The 6,855-nt window shown below is 45.6% G+C and overlaps 1 long non-coding RNA gene across 1 annotated transcript; it reads left to right on the top strand.

The window, feature by feature from the left end:
* Nucleotides 1–1,219, top strand: LOC116310421. The gene is made up of 2 exons (XR_004198714.2): nt 1–151; nt 655–1,219. It is a non-coding gene; the product is annotated as an uncharacterized LOC116310421 (long non-coding RNA).
* Nucleotides 1,220–6,855: the final 5,636 nt, after the last annotated feature.

The raw sequence follows: 6,855 nt of genomic DNA, 5'->3' as shown, positions 1-6,855 counted from the left end.
ATAAAAGCCCGACCTGCACCTCCAGTCCTTTCACTGTTCCTCCACCCGGCACAGTAAAGGAGCCTCCATCACCTCCATCACCTCCAGCATGAAGAAGCTGAGCATCGTTTCCCTCGCAGTTCTGCTGCTGGCTCTCTGTCTCACCTCTCAGGTCAGTTTCACCCTTAAATCGTTTGTATTAAAAATCTTTCAGCACCTTTTCTTTTAAAGATGGGCGCGAACTGTTGTAGTAGCGCAGTTTGTTTGCCCCTAATTAAATGCGGACTTAATGAGCTTTAAGGCTTATGTTGAGGAGCATCAGAGGCTGAAGGAGAAACTTCCATAAACTCCGAGTTTAGTGCTGTGGAAATAAAGTTGGGCAGAAATAAAGACCGGCGGGTTTCGTGCTGACACCGAGGAGAAAAAGGAGCGGCCTCCTCCCTGATGAGTTAGAAAAATAACGTCAGTGTTAAAAATGTGGAATGAGTAACATTTATCGTGGGAGCGCAAAGAATCCCGAGTGGAAGATTTCTTCACCAGATTTGAGGGTAGAAGTAAACCTGAGGGGAAATTCTGTTTTTGTGGAATTTTGATGAAATGATTAAAAATGAAGATTTCACGGGATCAGCAGTTTGTCGTGACCCTCCGTGATCAGTTCACTTTTGTGTGTTTCAGAGGGCTGAGGCAAACAGCACCGCCCCCACCACCGTCACCACCACCCCCACCTCCGTCTCCACCAGTGAACCCACTAAGAGTGGCTGCGGGGGTCCCGCCCTCTCCACGCTGCTGCTGTCCCCGCTGCTGCTCGCGGCTCTTCTGTTTCACGCCTGATGTGAGGGAGCGGACACGGCACAGCCGCCACGCGTGGACTGGAGACGCATCTTTAGTTTTATTACAGATTCAATGTTTTTCTTCTTCTTTTTTTTTTTCTTTGAAGTGAAATAATTTTCAGTGTTGATGGGAACGGTTTTAAAAGGCGCGCGCGCCGCCCCGATTGGCTCCGGTCTTTACGCACCGGCGGGCACGCGCACCGCTGCTTTTCCTGCCTCTTCTCTTCACGCTGTGAACTCGCACAGAGGCCGGTGACCTCAGGGTGGGGGTCTGTGGGAGGGAGGAGCATGACGCCACTCCACCTGTGAAGAAGAAAATCCGTTTAAAGTGATTGTACACGAACGAGTTTTGTACTTTAGACCAGGTTTCTCGAATTTTATACAAAGAATAAAACTGTAAATTGTAAGAACACGTGACTGAGCTCTTGTTTTTCCCCGTCGAGTGTTGCAGTATGAAGTATAGATGCTACTGGAAGAGTTGGAGCAGGTGAGCTGAGAACACTGATAATCAGGTCTGGTGTCCGTGTCAGCCGCACAGGCGGATTATCAGGCTCAGCTTAATCTGGTTTCGGGTGACTGTAAATAAACATGTGGCTGATAGAATCGAAAAGCAGCTATTTTAAGCGTGCTCTGCTCTAAATATGTAATTATGCACATTTACGCAGCTGCTTGCATTTATTCTTTTGCATAGAACACTTGGTTGTGCAGTAGAGGTTTGATGGTCAAACATCTCGCTTGAATAAAACTTTTATTTATAATTTGAATCTCATCACAAAAGCTGAATCACTTCTTTACGTTCAGCTTGTTTAACATTTGCAGACCTGCTGAAAGTACCAGTATGAAAACTATGAAGTGAATTCTAACATGTAGACACATCTCCAGGAGCCTTTTGGCCCATCTGACACAAAAAACTGCAGTAACTCTGCCTGGATGTGTCAAAAGCACGGATCACTTAAAAGTGGAGCGGATTGTAAAATTATACCAACTTCCTTCATATTATATTTTCAGTATGAGCTCAGAGATCCAAGAGATGAAATAATATTTGCAAAGTGAATCTGTGATAACTTGGAGGGAAAGGACTCAAAAGGGAGACACTCAGAGGAAGAAAAGGGAAAATGCCAGGAGCTGAAGTCAGAATCAGTAAACAAGCTCAAACACAAACAGATGAGAAATAAAAAAGGAAGTGAAAACTGGAAACAGTAGGAACGTTAGAAAGACTGACAAACTGAGGGAGACTATCTAGTAAAGTAGACGGAGTGTATACGCTGTGACAGGATGCAGGGGTGTGGCTGGGGAATAATGGACAGGTGTAGATCACAGGTGAAAGCAAGACCCAATGAGGGAGTGAGGATGAACTGAAAAAATAAAGCAGGTTTTAGTCACAGCGCTGAAAACAGTGTGAGGAGTCTGATAAATGTGACGAGGCTGATTATTTGATATGTGGTCGTGGTTAAAAGGTTTGAGTTCAGTTAAGTAAATACAGTTTCACATGAACAACATATTACATGATGTGTCACTATTATTTCACAAACACGAAGCCAAAGTCCAGCCTTGCTTCGTTATGAGGGTAACTATGAGCTAGGTGCTGCTAATCAAACACACTCGATTAACTGATCCTCATCAGGTGTGAGCACCTCTGTCAGACCAGTTAGCAGATCTGCAACATTTAGGTGTGTTGACACAACGTCAGTAGTGATTTTAGAGACCAGAGTCTGTGAAGGCTTTCATAAGAACAAACGATCATCATTCTGCAGTGAGAGATTATCCATGAGTGGAAGACGTTTAAGAGGCTGACAATTTTCCCAGGAAATTCACCTCAAGGTCAGTGTGAGTGTGAGTTTGTGGTGATTAGGGAAAAAGTGGGTTTTATTTACCCTAAAATGTGGAAATATCCAAAGTAAACTAACAACAGCAGGCCCTGAACTCAAGCCTCCAAACTGACAGAATAACAGCAGCCTAACACACAGGAAATAAAGGAAACTTAAATGTTGGCAGATCACACCGGTTCAACACATGAGGGGGAAATAAATATTCATAAAATCCTCTGGTAAGTAACATAACCAACAGTTTAGCATTTCATTAAAATAAATAATAATCAAACCCAAGATGAAGTGAACGAGGAAGTCATAAGTCAAAGAAATGCACTTTTAAGATAAATTGCTAATTATGCCCCGATGATAAGGCCCAACCGGCACTTCCTCTCTCTCTAAAAAGAGTCTTTCTCTTCTCTGTAAAAACTGAGAAGAGAAAGAAATCTGTCCTTTTACAAAGTGGAGACGTTTGCCCGGAATGCAGAGCACAGTTTCAAGAAAACCAAACTCGACATATCGACACAAACACCTGCACAGCTGATGATGTGGGCACCTTGCAGTCATTGAGTGGCCCGTGAGCTCCTGTGTACTAAAGTGTTAGCCGTCTGTCCCGCAGCTGAAGCCTGGGTTGCACTAGCCCAAACCACCAACCTTGAATGAAGCAATGATGTAAAGCAGAGTGTGTAATTTCCTCCCGACTGATATAGTCACACGGAAAACTATTACTTCAAGCTATTGCTGCTAAAAGTGGTTCTCTGAGCTGATGATGGTGCAGACTCAGTGTTTCAGACGGTGCTTCTGCGTTTTGTAAATGGTGTTTATCTGAGGTTGTTTCCCTCATAAACCTGATAAAACCTGTAGATAAGATGATAAGGGTACGATGATGTTGCTGTGAGGCTGTGGGTAAAGTCAGTACTGTAACTCAGTCCTGTTTATAAATCCACATGATGTACAGTGTTGGGAAAAAGTCAGTGAATACAACGTGGTGTTTCGTGTTTTTGTTTTAATGCAGATTTTCTTTGTTAAAACAAAGTTGTCCAAACCTGCCAGGCCTGTGTGAAATGAATTCAGCCACATTGGAGGTTTTCCAGCATGAACTTTGACGTCACGCCAAAACATCTCCACCCGATTAAAGTTCACATTTTGACTCGGCCACTCCAAAACCTTAATTCTGGCGTTTTCAGACATTCAGAGGTGACTGGCTCGTGTGTTTGGGTTATACACCAGGACAATGATTAAGCTGATGGGCGGACATCTTCCTTTTGGGTTTCCTGGTGGAGATCACAATTCATGTTTCCCTCAGTCACAGCATCCCAGACCATCACACCACCACAGTGTATGCCAGCTGCTGGGATGTTCTCTTTATGAAACGCTGTTAGTCTGATGCAGACGTAACAGGAAATGGTTCAGCTTCTGTCTCATCAGTCCACAGAAAATACCCAGAAGTCTCGGGGATCATCCAGCTGTTTGTTGGCAGATGTGAGATGAGCTTTTGTGATCCTTTTGGTCAGCAGTGGTTTCCTTCTTCGACTCTCCCACAGTGTTTCTTTACAGTTGAATCATGACCTCTGACCTTAACTGAGGCAGTCGGGTTCTGCCATGGGGCATTCAAGTAAAATCATGACCAAGTCAAACATGTGAATCATTAATAATAACGTCTCCGTGCTGGATCAGTCAGGGTTAAAGAGACCTGGTGTTGGCCACCAGTGGAAACTGTGCAGAGGAGGATGCTCGGCAGGGCTGCAATCTGACATACTGGGCGTTTTCCCGGTGGATCGACCCACTTTGGATTGATGGGCCGGCCTGAAGGGCCTACACTCAGCTAAAGTGTAGCTTTTAATAATTGTTTCACATACTGCAGCACAACTAAGAAATAACCCAACAACTGTACCAACCTGATTATCTATAATCTCTGATGCTGAGCATCCAATGAGATGATGGCAGAGGATCCACTGTGGTGACACCAAAGGGTGCAGTGGAAAAATCAAGATTATGGTGTGTAATGGCACATTCCCTTTTTTCTCCACCTCACTTAAGTGAAACAGGAAAGTTGCTCATTTGCAGTGTTTCATCATAAAGCCAATAAAACTGCTCTAACTTTAAAAGCTAAACTGAACACATCCTTGTGTGCACCCTGTGTCGTGATTCTTCCCTCAGGTGTGGCTCCTACCACTAGATTACACGAAAACTCAGAATTCCATCCATTCATTTCCTTCCTAGTCTAATTCAGTGTTGCTGGCGCCCATCCCAGCTGTTACAGGGTCAGCACTGTCAGGACTGGTATTATACATCCATCCATCCATCCATCCATCTTCGTCCGCTTTATCCGAGGCCGGGTCGCGGGTGCAGTAGCCTAAGTAGGGAAGCCCAGACCTCCCTCTCCCCAGCCACCTCCTCCAGCTTATCCGGGGGAACACCAAGGCGTTCCCAGGCCAGCCGAGAGATATAATCTCTCCAGCGTGTCCTGGGTCTGCCCCGGGGCCTCCTCCCGGTGGGACATGCCCGGAACACCTCACCCAGGAGGCGCCCAGGAGGTGCCCATCCTTGTCAGATGCCCGATCCACCTCAACTGGCTCCTTTCGATGTGGAGGAGCAGCGGCTCTACTCTGAGCCCCTCCTGGATGGCCGAACTTCTCACCCTATCTCTAAGGGAGAGGCCAGCCACCCTTCGGAGGAAGCTCATTTCTGCCGCTTGTATCCGCGATCTCGTTCTTTCGGTCACTACCCACAGCTCGTGGCCATAGGTGAGGGTCGGGACGTAGATCGACCGGTAAACTGAGAGCTTCGCTTTTACACTCAGCTCCCTCTTCACCACGACGGACCGGTGCAGCGTCCGCATCACTGCAGCCGCAGCACCAATCCGTCTGTCGATCTCCGGCTCCCTTCTCCCATCACTCGCGAACAAGACCCCGAGATACTTGAACTCCTCCACTTGGGGCAGGAACTCATCCCCGACCCGGAGTGGGCACTCCACCCTTTTCCGGCTGAGAACCATGGCCTCAGATTTGGAGGTGCTGATCCTCATTTCCTCATCCTCATGATCCTCACCTTATATACAGTGGGATGCAAAAGTTTGGGCAACCTTGTTAATAGTCATTATTTTCCTGTATAAATCGTTGGTTGTTACAATAAAAAAAATGTCAGTTAAATATATCATATAGGAGACACACACAGTGATATTTAAGAAGTGAAATGAAGTTTATTGGATTTACAGAAAGTGTGCAATAATTGTTTAAACAAAATCAGGCAGGTGCATAAATTTGGGCACTGTTGTCATTTTATTGATTCCAAAACCTTTAGAACTAATTATTGGAACTCAAATTGTCTTGGTAAGCTCAGTGACCCCTGACCTACATACACAGGTGAATCCAATTATAAGAGTATTTAAGGGGGTCAAGTGTAAGTTTCCCTCCTCTTTTAATTTTCTCTGAAGAGTAGCAACATGGGGTCTCAAAACAACTCTCAAATGACCTGAAGACAAAGATTGTTGACCATCATGGTTTAGGGGAAGGACACAGAAAGCTGTCTCAGAGATTTAAGCTGTCTGTTTCCACAGTTAGGAACATATTGAGAACATGGAAAACCACAGACTCAGTTCAAGTTAAGACTCGAAGTGTCAGACCAAAAAAAATCTCGGATAGACAGAAGCGACGAATGGTGAGAACAGTCAGAGTCAACCCACAGACCAGCACCAAAGACCTACAACATCATCTTGCAGCAGATGGAGTCGCTGTGCATCATTCAACCATTCGGCGCACTTTACACAAGCAGATGCTGTATGCGAGAGTGATGCAGAGGAAGCCTTTGCTCCTCCCACAGCACAAACAGAGCCGCTTGAGGTTTGCTAAAGCACATTTGGACAAGCCAGCTTCATTCTGGAATAAGGTGCTGTGGACTGATGAAACTAAAATTGAGTTATTTGGGCATAACAAGGGGCGTTATGCATGCAGGAAAAGAACACAGCATTCCAAGAAAAACACCTGCTACCTACAGTAACATATGGTGGTGGTCCCATCATGCTGTGGGGCTGTGTGGCCAGTGCAGGGACTGGGAATCTTGTCAAAGTTGAGGGACACATGGATTCCACTCAGTATCAGCAGATTCTGGAGACCAATGTCCAGGAATCAGTGACAAAGCTGAAGCTGCGCCTGGGCTGGATCTTTCAACAAGACAACGACCCGAAACACTGCTCAAAATCCACTAAGGCATTCGTGCAGAGGAACAAGTACAACGTT

Source organism: Oreochromis aureus, linkage group 19 (assembly GCF_013358895.1).
Source record: "Oreochromis aureus strain Israel breed Guangdong linkage group 19, ZZ_aureus, whole genome shotgun sequence".
NCBI lineage: Eukaryota > Metazoa > Chordata > Actinopteri > Cichliformes > Cichlidae > Oreochromis > Oreochromis aureus.
Note: the sequence above shows the minus strand (reverse complement) of the source record. Positions and strands in the feature narration are given on the sequence as shown.